The sequence below is a fragment of the Vulpes vulpes genome, chromosome 4 (genome assembly GCF_048418805.1).
Source record: "Vulpes vulpes isolate BD-2025 chromosome 4, VulVul3, whole genome shotgun sequence".
Classification (NCBI taxonomy): Eukaryota; Metazoa; Chordata; class Mammalia; order Carnivora; family Canidae; genus Vulpes; species Vulpes vulpes.
Genome location: NC_132783.1, coordinates 51,898,515 through 51,911,331, shown reverse-complemented (window position 1 = coordinate 51,911,331; position 12,817 = coordinate 51,898,515). Strand labels below are relative to the sequence as shown.

The window sequence follows — 12,817 nt, the reverse complement described above, 5'->3', positions numbered from 1 at the left end:
TAAAAAAACAAAAAACAATACCATCTTTAGTGTTTTCAAGGATATAATTTAAACAAATTATTTTGCCAAAACTGCAACTATAAAGTAAAATATGATATACTAATTTCCCTCTCCTAATACCATAAACTTGCAATGTTTACGAATGTTTTGCTCCTTTCTTAAGCAGGAATATGGAGAGAGAAGCTGAAAGTATCCTATGTAACCTTTTGAGATATTTTTATATCGAAGATTTAAAAACCTTGATTGCACCATTTTTTCCCAAACTGTTACCTATCTTCCTTCTTTAACTTTTTCTCTATCTATTGCTCCATGGTTCATCAATTTCTCCTTATTTCTTTTACTTTTTACCTGCTCTCTTATTAAATTCTGTGATTCAATTTAGCCACCAGTTGTCAGCAATAGCCCAGACATTCTGTTAACATATGCAGTTACATCATTGCAATAAATACCTGATCTGAACTTCAAATGTACCCTCAATGCTACATAAAACTTTTTTAAATCTAATTACTTTTCTCTCTTTCACCTTAAAGAATAATACAAGTATTTTCTCTTCTTGAATTCACTACTATATTCCTTCTCATTTTTAACCCGTATATGTTTAGAGATGTTTTCATCTACTGTGTCATTAATGAATAGTTTAGCACGGTATATAATTTTTATTTTTCTGGAGAGATTTGTCCAGTCTCTTTCCTGGAAGTAGGCAGGCTGATTTGGCTCCCTTATTAATGTTAATTCTGTTCTGCATGACGTTAGATTTATAACTTCTTCCACTATGCTATCAGTTCCCACTCCTGTATCAGCTTTTCCTTTTTCCTTCTTTATCTTATTTTGTTTCTTTTAATCCTTTTAGGCTAGCATCTTTTTAATTATTTTTTGCAATCACTTCAGCAGCATTTTATCTATTCTTCATATTTAATAAAAAAAAGCCTATTTTTTAAAAAAATTATGCTTTATTATAGTAACTCTTTTCTATGTCACTTAAATATCATTAGATGGATTTGAGCAAAGTTTGGAGAAAATAATATCCTCTAGTCATTGATAATCTTATCTGTGCCTTTTACTGTAAGATAATTTTTTTTAAGGCTTTATTTATTTATTCATGAGAGACACACAGAGAGAGGCAAAGACGTAGGCAGACGGAAAAACAGGCTCCCTGTAGAACCCTGATGCAGGACTCGATCCCAGGAACCCAGGATCATAACCTGAGCCAAAGGCAGATGCTCAACCACTGACCTACCCAGGTGCTCCTAAGAGAACTCTTTATATATAATCTCATTTAATTGTCCCAATAAAACTTTAATTGATCATATTTTCATTGAGAAGGCAACAAAACTGAAACTCTGAAAGATGTTACTTATCCATTTTCACAAAATGAAAACAAAAAGACAAATGTCCTATATGCCAGGACTACTTGATTAAAAGTTGAAGAGTTTTGTTTTTCTAAAATATTCTACTTGTTTTAGGAAAATTTGATGGAAATTTCTTGATGCTATTATGAGAAATAGTAACTAACAATTTCTTTCATTTTACTATATACATCTGAAATTTCATGACTTACACTTTCAATTAGCAATAATCGTGCCTTGGATAAACCTCATTGGCTACAATACTGCCACTGCGCAAAGCTACACTTTAATGTTATGTAATGAGCTTACAGTTTCTCTAATAATATTACTGCTGTCAATAACAATGTTACTATTTATTAACATTGAAGCTGTGTATTATCAAAACTCTTAATATTTACAAAACAAGGAAGTACAATGATATGTAGATGGAGAATTGACTTTGAGTTTGGTAAAATATAGGTTAGACTTGTTAGTTTTATAAATAACATAATATCTGAGACTAGATACTCCCTTTTACAACATGTGAAGAAAATATTTTGAAGACTTAAGAGGTAATATAGGTAGATTGTTGAGTTAGTTTTTTTTATATTGCTTCCATAATAAATTAGCACAAAGTTAGTGGTTTAAACCAATACCAGTTAGGTTGACTAGGATTAAGATGTCGTCAACAAGTTTGTTCTCTTTTCTGGAAGTTTTAGGAAAAAATCCATTCCTTGCCTTTTCTGGCCTCTAGAGGCCACTTACATTTTTTTGGCTTATGGCCTTCTCCCTCTATCTTCAAAGCCATCAAAGGCAGATTGAGTCCTTGTCATGTTACATGACCTTGGCCCTTTCTTTGCCCTTCTCCACATTTGAGAACTCATGGGATTACATTGGATCCACCTGGATAATCCAGATTAATCTCCCATCTCAAGGTCAGGTGATTACAACTTTAATTGCATCGACAATCTTGATTTTGTCATGTTGCATAATATATTCACAAGTCTCAAGTATTGGGATATGGACATCTTTGGGGAGGGGAGGAGCATTGTTTGCTGACCACAAGTATCAGAAAATTCCTGACATAGACTATCAATAAATGGAACCTATTACTATTTATTGAACAAAAATTTATTAAATCCTAATTTCATATCTTCTATCTAGATTTCCATTAATTGTCTAATTCACAGGAACCCTGGAGGTAGGCAAGACAGGTATTACTCTAGCTTTACAACATTGGTTGTAAATTGATTTAAAACATTGGTACTAGTGATAGGGGAATGCAAACCATCATCTCTTGTATTTACTTTGAGTGCTTATGAAAGTTATAAATATTATGTTTTCTATAGGTATTTGTTTAATAAATGGGAAGTTAATTGACTAAGGTCATCTTGACTACTAAAAATGCTTTATATTCTTAAAATCTAAGACTAAAGAAAAATTCGGTAATTATTATTTTCAGTGTTAAACAGAAAATTAAACTTTATACATGTAAAGTTTTTCAGACTGTCATTTTTAATAATGAAATGGAGGTACTCAATATTTTCAAAGGCTTAGTTTGCCTGTGTTTAATGCAGGCCCAACAGGTCTGCTAATATTCTCTCAATGAACATAGTCATTTTAAGCAATGCAGGGGTAACAACTCTACTGTTTTCTGATCTAACAATTTTACTTTTTCCTATGGGAGCAATTCTAAAAATTGACAGAGTGGCAAGGACAAAAATCTACTTACCAATGGCATACAATCACTTCTTTGTTTCAGAGTTGGGTTTCTTGATCTCATTAATAGCCCAAAATTGCATGACAGGCTTTTCCATTTAGACAATTAACATATTAATATACTTCATGTGGTATCCATCTGCTCATATATAATTTTTCAGAAAGATTATCCATACCTCCTTGCATTCATGTCCCATAGCTATTTTTAAAAGCAACACATAATTACTAAATGTTATAAAATATTAATATATAGCACCTGGTGAAGTTATGGGCTTTCAGAAATGAAAAATTACAGGCAGATCTTTTTGTAAATCTCTAAAACTTAGATATTAAGGGATAGTATTAGAGTAATTCATTTCCCAACTCACTTCCTCCCATACTTGAACTTTTTGTGCAATTTGGAAAATCAAGAGTTTTTGTGGGTACTGGAGGGTAACTTCATTCATAAGAATGGAGGATTTAAAAAGAAAAAGATGAGTTAAATCTTATGTTTCTGTAAATTGGATTATTATACAAGTCTTTCGTCTTCTTCCTCTTTTGTCAGTTCACAGCAAAAATGCACACTTAGTAATAAAAAATAAAAACAAAGAAAAAAGTCACAGCCATTTTTAAAAGATAATTTTACATAGAAATAAAATCAGGTTTCTTTGTACTTCACATTTCTCGTTTATTAGAATGCAGAGGATGTGGAAGTATATGTTTTTCATAATATATAAGTAAATATAAATACACAAGCATAATTGTGCCACTGAATATTGTAAATGATACCACCTATGTAGTTAATGGACTCTATCTGGAGCTGAACTAGTTCATATCAGTTTCAGTTTTTCTTACTTACCATGTGACCAGAGGGACATTATTTAACCTTTCTGTACATTGATTTCCTGAAGTATAAAATTTGAAGTGTTGTCAACCAGAGAAATTCACCTAAGCCTCATGTCCAGAGTTTTTATTGCAGGTCAGTTACTTAGCTATATAGGCCTGTGTGACTGACTTCATACACTCAGACTCCACCACCACCTCCCTGACCCCCCCACCCCCACTTCAAGAGCACAAAACAAGTATTTGCTATGAATCGTGTTAGTTTAAATATCTGACCAACCTGGTATTATGCAGCCCCAGGCTTCAGGCAGACAAAAATACTCTTATCAGACAGAATATTTTAAGGGCTCAGAATTCACTTCCCAGGATCTGGCCAGGTGCCAGTCTTAAAGATATGCCTTCTTATGGGGAATGTGCAGGGTTTGAACAACACAGACCTGCTGAGTTAACACTTTCCTTCACAAACCCCCTGAGTAAACTTCTCAACTCTTTACGCTGAATTTTTTTTCAAAAATAGTCAAGAACAAAGGCAAATATACTTTCTTTTCTTTTCTTTTCTTTTCTTTTCTTTTCTTTTCTTTTCTTTTTTTTCTTTTCTTTTCTTTTCTTTTCCTTTTCTTTTCTTTTTTCTTTTCTTTTCTTTTTTTTTTCTTTCTTTTCTTTTCTTTCTTTTTTATTTTCTTTCTTTCTTTTTCTTTTCTTTCTTTCTTTCTTTCTTTCTTTCTTTCTTTCTTTCTTTCCTTTCTTTCTTCTTTTTTTTGAGTGATGAGATCGACACAGATATTTTCTAAAAAAAGTTTAAATTGCTGTTACTGCATATAATACATTTTAGCCTCTATTGGTGAAAACTGTTCAAGTATGTTTCTTTCACTTAAAACATGCATTTGATTTTAAAAAAATAAGATTTAGAACAGGATACGTTACTGAAGCTAATATTACACTGAATCTTAACTAATTGGAATTTAAATAAAAACTTGAAAATAAATAAATAAATACATACATCCATACATACATACTTGAAAAAAAACTAAAAAATGAATAAATAAATAAAATGAAGGGCCCACGTGGTTCAGTCAGTTAAGTGTTCAACTCTTGATTTTGGCTTAGGTTATGACCTCAGGGTCATGAGATTGAGCCCCACCTCAGGCTCCAAAATGGGCATGGGGCCTGCCTCCTGAAGATTCTCTCCTTCTCCTTCTATCCCTCCCTACCCACTCACACTTTCTCTCTCTCTCTCAAAACAACAAAATAAACCCCCCCAAAAACCAAAAACAAAACCCAAGATACTTTGCTTAACAAAATCCTTGAAATCCAGAATTCAAAAGTCAGTTCTGATTAATTATTTACTTCATTCACAAAGAGTTAACTAGAAAGTCCTTTTCCTTTATGCCTTTTTACCAAAAATATCTCTAAAATATTTTAGAATTATTTTTACCTGCAAAAATCTGCTTTAATACCATATACAATAAATTACATTATATTTTCTCTCCATAAAGATTAATTCAAACACTGAAAAATACGAAACAAAAATGGGTTAATGAATACATAGTAGTATATATAATTTAATCTAAAAATCTATATTATAGATTTGTAGCACCTCAAAATTACTATCTATTAATTCTATCATTAGAATATATGGATGAATTGGTACTAACCTACAAAGAAAATGTTTAAAGGAAACTCTTGAAACACTTTAGTGTGAGCACATGTGGAAGATAAATTCTAATCTTTCATTCAAGGAAAAATTGAATTTTAGAAGTCCAGTTCGTGCTTCATTTTTGTTGGGCACATTCGTTGGGAAATTGAAAGATGGGTATCATTGTGAGACAGTAAGGGAAGACCTGGTTCAGATGTGTTTGGTCTGGTTCCAGTTGATTCAAGTTCATTAAGGAAAGATATTGTTAAGAACAACAACAAATATGCAGTAGGTGTGTGTGAAGTACATGTATTATGTGGTTCCATATAATTAGTACCTAAAGAATTGTCAAGAGGCAGCAGGGTGGCTCAGTTGGCTGAGCAGCTGCCTTTGGCTAGATCGTGATCTGAATCCTGAAATGGAGCCCCTGTCAGAGTGGGCTCCCTGCTCAGCGGGAGTCTGCTTCTCCCTCTGCCCCTCCCCCTGCTCATGTTCTCACACTCTCTTTCTCTCTCTCTCAAGTAAATAAATAAAATCTTAAAAATTGTCAAATTATTTTGGAGAAAGTTCCTTTAGGGAAAAAAAACTTAGGTTTTGATAACAGAAAATATGTGTCCCATGTCTGCCTCCTGCTCTCAGTGTGATATTGATCAAAGTATTTATTTACTCTTCGTGACCAAAGTTTTTTACACCTTAGTTTTCTCATCTGTTATTTGAGTTGAGTTTTGGTAAGGAAGCTTAAGGTTTTTTGTTGTTGTTGTTGTTGTTGTTGTTGTTGTTGTTTGTTTAATTAGGCTCCACATCCATCAAAGCAGGACCCAAACTCAGGTCCTTGAGATCAAGACCAGAGCTGACATCAAGAGTCAGACACCTGGCCAACTGAGCCACCCAGGCACCCCTATGAGGCTTAGTTTAGGTAGAGAAAGTCATGCCTTGGTTTGGATCTAAACTATCAGTCCTGAAAAAAAAAATAAAATGAACAAACAAACAGTCAGTCCTGGAACTTACAAATGCCTTGGCATGTTTGCCTTGCCTGACAATTGGTCAGGGCACGCCTGCATAAAGTACATTTGCATGGAGACTAATTGATCTTCTATGTGAGAACTCCTTGTTCATTAAAAAGGCAAAAAAGCTTCATCTTACTGTGAAGTCTTGGTGTTTGGGGGAATTAGTGATTCTTTGGGAAATTTTGGTAGAAGTGGCAGTGATTTTTCACGTGTATAGTCATGCTTTGGCAGCATCTGAAGGGTGGATATTACCATATAGAGGATGGTTGATACATTTCCTGAGCCGAGCAGTTTTTCGCAGTTTTATGTTTTTTGTTTTTCTGTATATAGGAATCCCAAAGATTACCTTAAAAATGTGGGAGAAGAGGAATTTGTTGAATCTAGGTTTCTATATTAGCATAGTAGTTGGTAAAGTATGAGAATACAATTACTAGTCCTCATGATTAGTATAAAATTGAAATTACAATATGACTCTAAAAGCAAATATGACTCTAAAAGCAATTTATAAACCATCAAATGCTAAATAATGTTAAAATTACCATTATTTACCAGTTGATTAATATGAACATACAATCGAACACAGGTTCTACAGAAGAGCCTTTCCATCAGCTGTCAGGGACACTCTCAATGACAGGATTTTTCCTCATTCTGTTCCCTTTGCTATGAACCACCTGATCTGATAACTGTAACTCAACTTTGGCAATAGTTCCTAGGAGACATACATATTTAAAGCTATTCTTTCAAGTATTATTATGTTGATGGTAATGTTCACACTTTAAGACATCAAGAGCAAAGTGGAAAATTGATCCAATTATTTGGTTAATTCATGCTTGAGACAAAGTACAACTTTCTGCATAGTCTATGAAAAATTGACTAATATTACAAATTCACTACTTTTAACTCTTAAATTTCCTAGATTCATATGCTGATAATTAATCTTCTAAACAATCCTCATTAATTCATTAATTGCCTTTTTTATTTCTTAGATTGTTTTGTCTATAGTGAATTTATTTTTCACTGTGATTAGTAGATTTTATTTTTCTTTCTTGTACCTCACCATTAATCCTAACTACTACACCTCCTGTACTTGGTGTTTTTTATTCAGTTTAATATATTCTTTCACATTTTTATGATTCACAAATATGTTATTTGGACAAAATACCTTTTTATAGATATATAAAGGAAAATATACTTTCTATCACATGTGGTAAAATGTTAACCCATGTTTTACTGATAGGTTGAACCTTTAAATATTTTTTTTTATTGTTGAGAAATATCCTTAGTATTGATTTTCAACTAAGCTTGTCTCTATCTCAAAGGTCACGATTATCTACTGAGAACACTTTGTGTGTGTGTATTTGCGCATGCGTGCACCCACATGCGCATGCATATGCTTTTCTAGCACATCTGTTTCTAGTTTCAGGTAAATACAAGAGGTTAAAAGCAAACCACGGACGAAAGTATTCAAGGTGAACATTTGAAAATTAATATCATAGCAGAGTCTTATAAGTGTTAAATAAAAACATCTTAGGAATAAAATGTAACTCATGTTCTCTTAGAAATATGTAACCATTTACTTTTAATTAGAACATATTCTTTTCATCATCAGTGCCCAATAATATAAACATACAATTTGAGGAAAAAATGTATCAATATTATATTTATTCCAATTAAGCCAATTTTTTAAAAGATTTTATTTATTTATTTATGAGAGACAGAGAGAAGGCAGAGACATAGGCAGAGGGAGAAGTAGGCTCCCTACAGACTGTGGGACTCAATCCCGATTCCAGAACTTGAGGATCAGGCCTGAGCCAATGGCAGAAGCTCGACTCTTGAGCCACCCAGGTGTCCCCAATTAAGCCAAATGTTACTGGTATGCAGAATTCTAAGATGGTCTCCAAGATTCCTACCTCCTGTCTATATACATTATAATCCCTAGGACTGTGTATAATTAGGCTAATTCATAAGGAAAAGGCATTTTGTATTAATATTCTAAGTCATTGACTTTTTTAAGTTTTTATTTAAATTCCAGTTAGTTAACATAGAGTACAATATTAATTTCAGGTGTGCAAAATAGTGATTCAGCATTTCCATACAGCATCCAGTGCTCATCACAATAAGTACACTCCTAATCCCCATCACCCATTTTACCCATCCTCCACACATCTCCCTTTTGGTAATCTTCGATTTGTTCTCCATAATTAAGAGACTATTTCTTGATTGTCTCTCATTTTTTCCCTTTGCTTGTTTCTTTTGTTTCTTAAATTTCACATATGAGTAAAATCATAAGATCTTTGTCTTTCCTGACTGACTTATTTTCTTAGCATAATACTCCCTAGCACTACCCCTGTCCTTGCAAATGGCAAGATTTATTTTTTTTTATGGCTAATATTCCAGTATGTGTGTGTGTGTGTGTGTATGTGCACGTTTGTGTATACACAGTACATATTCCTTATCCATTCATTTATCATTTGATAGACACTTGGCTGTTTCCATAATTTGGCTATTGTAGATAACGCTGACATAAACCTTAGGGTGCATGTATTCCTTTGAGTTAGTATTTTTGTATTCTTTGGGCAAATACCTAGTAGTACAATTGCTAGATCATGGAGTAGTTCTATTTAACTTCTTGAGGGACCTTCGTACTGTTTCCCACAGTGTCTGCTCCCGTTTGCATTTCCAACAGCAGTGTAAAAGCAGACTCCCCAGCAGAGCACAGAGTCTTAACTTGGAGCTTGATCTCACAACTCCAAAGTCATGACTTGAGTTGAAACCAAAAGTCAGACACTCAACTGACTGAGCCATCCAAGCTCCACTTCTGCACATTTTTAATTGGATTTTTTTTTGGTTTTGGGTGTTGAGTTTTAGAAGTTCTTTATATATTTTGGATACTAACCCTTTATTATATGTGTACCTTGCAAATATTCTTTCCCATTCCATAGGTTGCTTTTTAGTTTTGTTGATTATTTCTTTCACTGTGCAGGAGCATTTTCCTTTGATGAAATCTCAATTGTTTATTTTTACTTTTGTTCCCCTTGCCTCAGGAGACATATCTAGAAAGCAGTTCCTATAGCCAATATCAAAGAAGTTACTGTCTGTGCTCTCTACTAAGATTTTAATGGTTTCAGGTCTCACATTTAGGTCTTTGATTCATTTCAAATTTATTTTTGTGTACGGTGTAAGAAAGTGGTCCAGTTTCATTCTTTTGCATGTTCCTGTCCTGTTTTCCCAACACCATTAGTTGTATAGACTGTTGTTTTTCCATAGGGTATTCTTTCCTGCTTTGTTGAAGATTGGCTATATAGTTATGGGTTTGTTTCTGGGTTTTCTATCCTTTTCCCTTGATCTCTGTGTCTGTTTTTGTGCCAGTATGACACAGTTTCCATTACTACAGCTTTGTAATATAACTTGAAGTCCAGAATTATGATGCCTCCAGCTTTGCTTTGCATTTCCAAGATGGCTTTGGCTATTTGGGGTCTTTTGTCATTCCATAAAAATTTTAGGATTGTTCTAGTTTTATGAACAATAGCGTTGGTCTCTTGATAGAGATTGCATTAAATGTGTAGATTGTTTGGGGTATTATAGGCATTTTAAGAATATTTGGTCTTCCAAACCATGAACATGGAAAGTCTTTACACTTTTCTGTGTCATCTTTGGTTTCTTTCATCAGCATTTTATAGTTTTCAAAATATAAGTCTTTAAACTTTTTTGATAGGTTTACTCCTAGGTATCTTTAAAAAAAAAGATTTTATTCACTTACACAAGGGGTGGGGAGAGACATAGTCAGAGGGAGAAGCAGGCTCCCTGTGGGAAGCCTGATGCAGGACTCAATCCCAGAATCTTGGGATCATGACCTGAGCGAAAGGCAGATGCTCAACCATTGAGCCACTCAGGCATCCTGTATAAGTACTATTTTGAACCACCCTTGCAACCCAGGAATACAATTCCACTTGATTGCAGTACATGATTTTTTTTATCGTACTGATGAATTCAGTTTGTTGATATTCTATTGTTCGCATCTATATTAATCAGGATATTGGCTTGTAATTCTATTATTAAGTGGTATCTTTATCTGGTTTGGTATCAGGGTAATTAATGCTGGCCTCATAGAATGACTTTGGAAATTCTCCTTCCTCCTCTATGTTTTAGAATAGTTTGAGAAGAATATGTATTAACTCTTCTTTAAATATTTTGTAGAATTTGTCTATAAAGCCATCTAGTGTTGGACTTTTGTTGGTTTAGAGTTTTATGATTAGTGTTCAAGTTTTCTGTTTTGTCTTGGCAGTTTATATTTTTCTAGGAATTTATCCATTTCTTCCCAGCTGTCTAATTTGTTGGCATATATTTTTCCATAATATTCTCTTATATTTGTTTGTATTTCTGTGGTATTGGTCATTAGTTCTCCTCTCCATTTGTGATTTGAATTATTTGTGTTCTCTCTCTCTCTCTCTCTCTCTCTCTCTCGATGGTACTAGCTAGAGACTAAAAAACTATCATTTTTTTTAATTTATTCATTTGAGAGAGAGAGAGAGAGAGAGAGAGAGAGAGAGAGAATAAGCAGGGATAGGATTAGAGGGAGAAGGAGGAACAGACTTCCCACTGAGCAGGGTTGTCCAATGCGGAGCTCCATACCAGGACCTCAGGATCATGATCTGAGCCAAAGGCAGACAGTTAACTGACTGAGCCCCCAAGACACCCTGAAGTTTATCAATTTTATTAATATTTTCAATGAACCAGCTCTTGGTCTCATTGATCTGTTCTATTATTTTGTTTGTTTCTTTAGTTTCTGTTCTAATCTTTGTGATTTCCTTCAGCTGCTGTTAGGCTTCATTTGTTGTAATATTTCTGGGTCCTTGAGGTGTAACATTAGGTGATTTATTTGAGATTTTTCTTGCTTCTTGAGATAGGCCTCTATTGCTATATACTTCCCTCTTAGGACCACTTTTCCTGCATCCCAAAGGCTTTTGACTGCTGTGTTTTCATTTTTATTTGTTTCCATGTATTTTTTTTTTAATTTCTTTTTTGGCTTCCTGGTTGTCCATTCACTGTTTAGTAGGATATTATTTAACCTCCATTATTTGTGGTCTTTTAGGATTTTTTTCTTGTGGCTGATTTCTAGTTTCATAGTACTGTATTCCAAAAAGATGCATGATATTACTTCAGTGTTTTTTTATTTGTTGATTCCTGTTTTCTGACCTAATATGTGATCTATTCTGGAAAATGTCCCATGTGCTTTTGAAAAGAATGTAGATTTTGCTGTTTTAGGGTGGAATGTTCTGAATATATCTGTTAAGTCCATATGGTAATTCAAAACCATTGTTTCCTTGTTGATTTTTTGTTTAGGTGATCTGTCTACTGATATAAGTGGGGTGTTAAAATCCCCTACTATTATTGTATTGTTATCAATGAGTTCCTTTATATTTGTTTTGAATTATTTTATGTATTTGGGTGCTCCCCTGTTGGGTGCTTATACATTTACAATTATTATAACTTTTTTGGTCCCCTTTATCAATATATAGTGTCTTTTTTTGTCTCTATAGTCTTTATTTTATTTTTATTTTTATATTTTTATTTATTTATTTATTTATTTATTTATTTATTTATTTATTTATTTATTTTTATAGTCTTTATTTTAAAATTTAGTATTGCTATCCTGGCTTTCTTTTGGCATTCATTTGCATGATAAATGTTTCTCCATCCTATTATTTTCAATCTGCATGTGTTTTGTGATCTGAAATGAGTGTCTTCTAGGCAGCATGGATTTTATTTTTTTATTCATTCTAATACCCTATGTCTCTTTATTGGAGCATTAAGTCCATTTGCATTTGGAGTGATTATTGATACATATGTATTTATTGCCATTTTCTTACTTGTTTCATCATTGTTTCTAGAGATTTTCTCTCATCCTTTTTCGTTTTTGTCATTTCTGGTCTCTCATTTCCACTCAGAGTCTCCTTTAATATTTTGTGCAAAGCTGGTTTAGTGGTCTTGATCTTCTTTAGTTTTTGATTGTCTGGGAAACTCTGTCTCTGCTTCTCTTCTGAATGATAGCTTTGCTGCATAGAGTATTTTTGGCTGCTGATTTTTCTCATTCAGCACTTTGAATTTATCATGCCACTCCTTTCTGGTTTGCCATATTTTAGTTAAAAAATCTCTTGCTAGCCATATGGGTTTTTCTCTGTAAGTTAAGGACCTTTTTGTTTTGTCACTTTATAAGATTTTTTCTTTATCACTATATTTTGCCAATTTAGTTATAGTATATCTTGGTATGGATGTGTTTTTTATTTTGATGGTAGTTCTCTGTGCTT

General features: G+C 33.3%; 1 protein-coding gene and 1 non-coding gene across 6 annotated transcripts in view; one reads left to right on the top strand and one right to left on the bottom strand.

The window, feature by feature from the left end:
* CCSER1 (coiled-coil serine rich protein 1) overlaps nt 1-12,817 on the top strand; it is a 1,368,919-nt gene that overhangs the window by 421,338 nt on the left and 934,764 nt on the right. The window lies entirely within an intron of this gene.
* LOC112919782 (U4 spliceosomal RNA) lies at nt 1,490-1,627 on the bottom strand. The gene has a single exon (XR_012001371.1). It is a non-coding gene; the product is annotated as a U4 spliceosomal RNA (small nuclear RNA).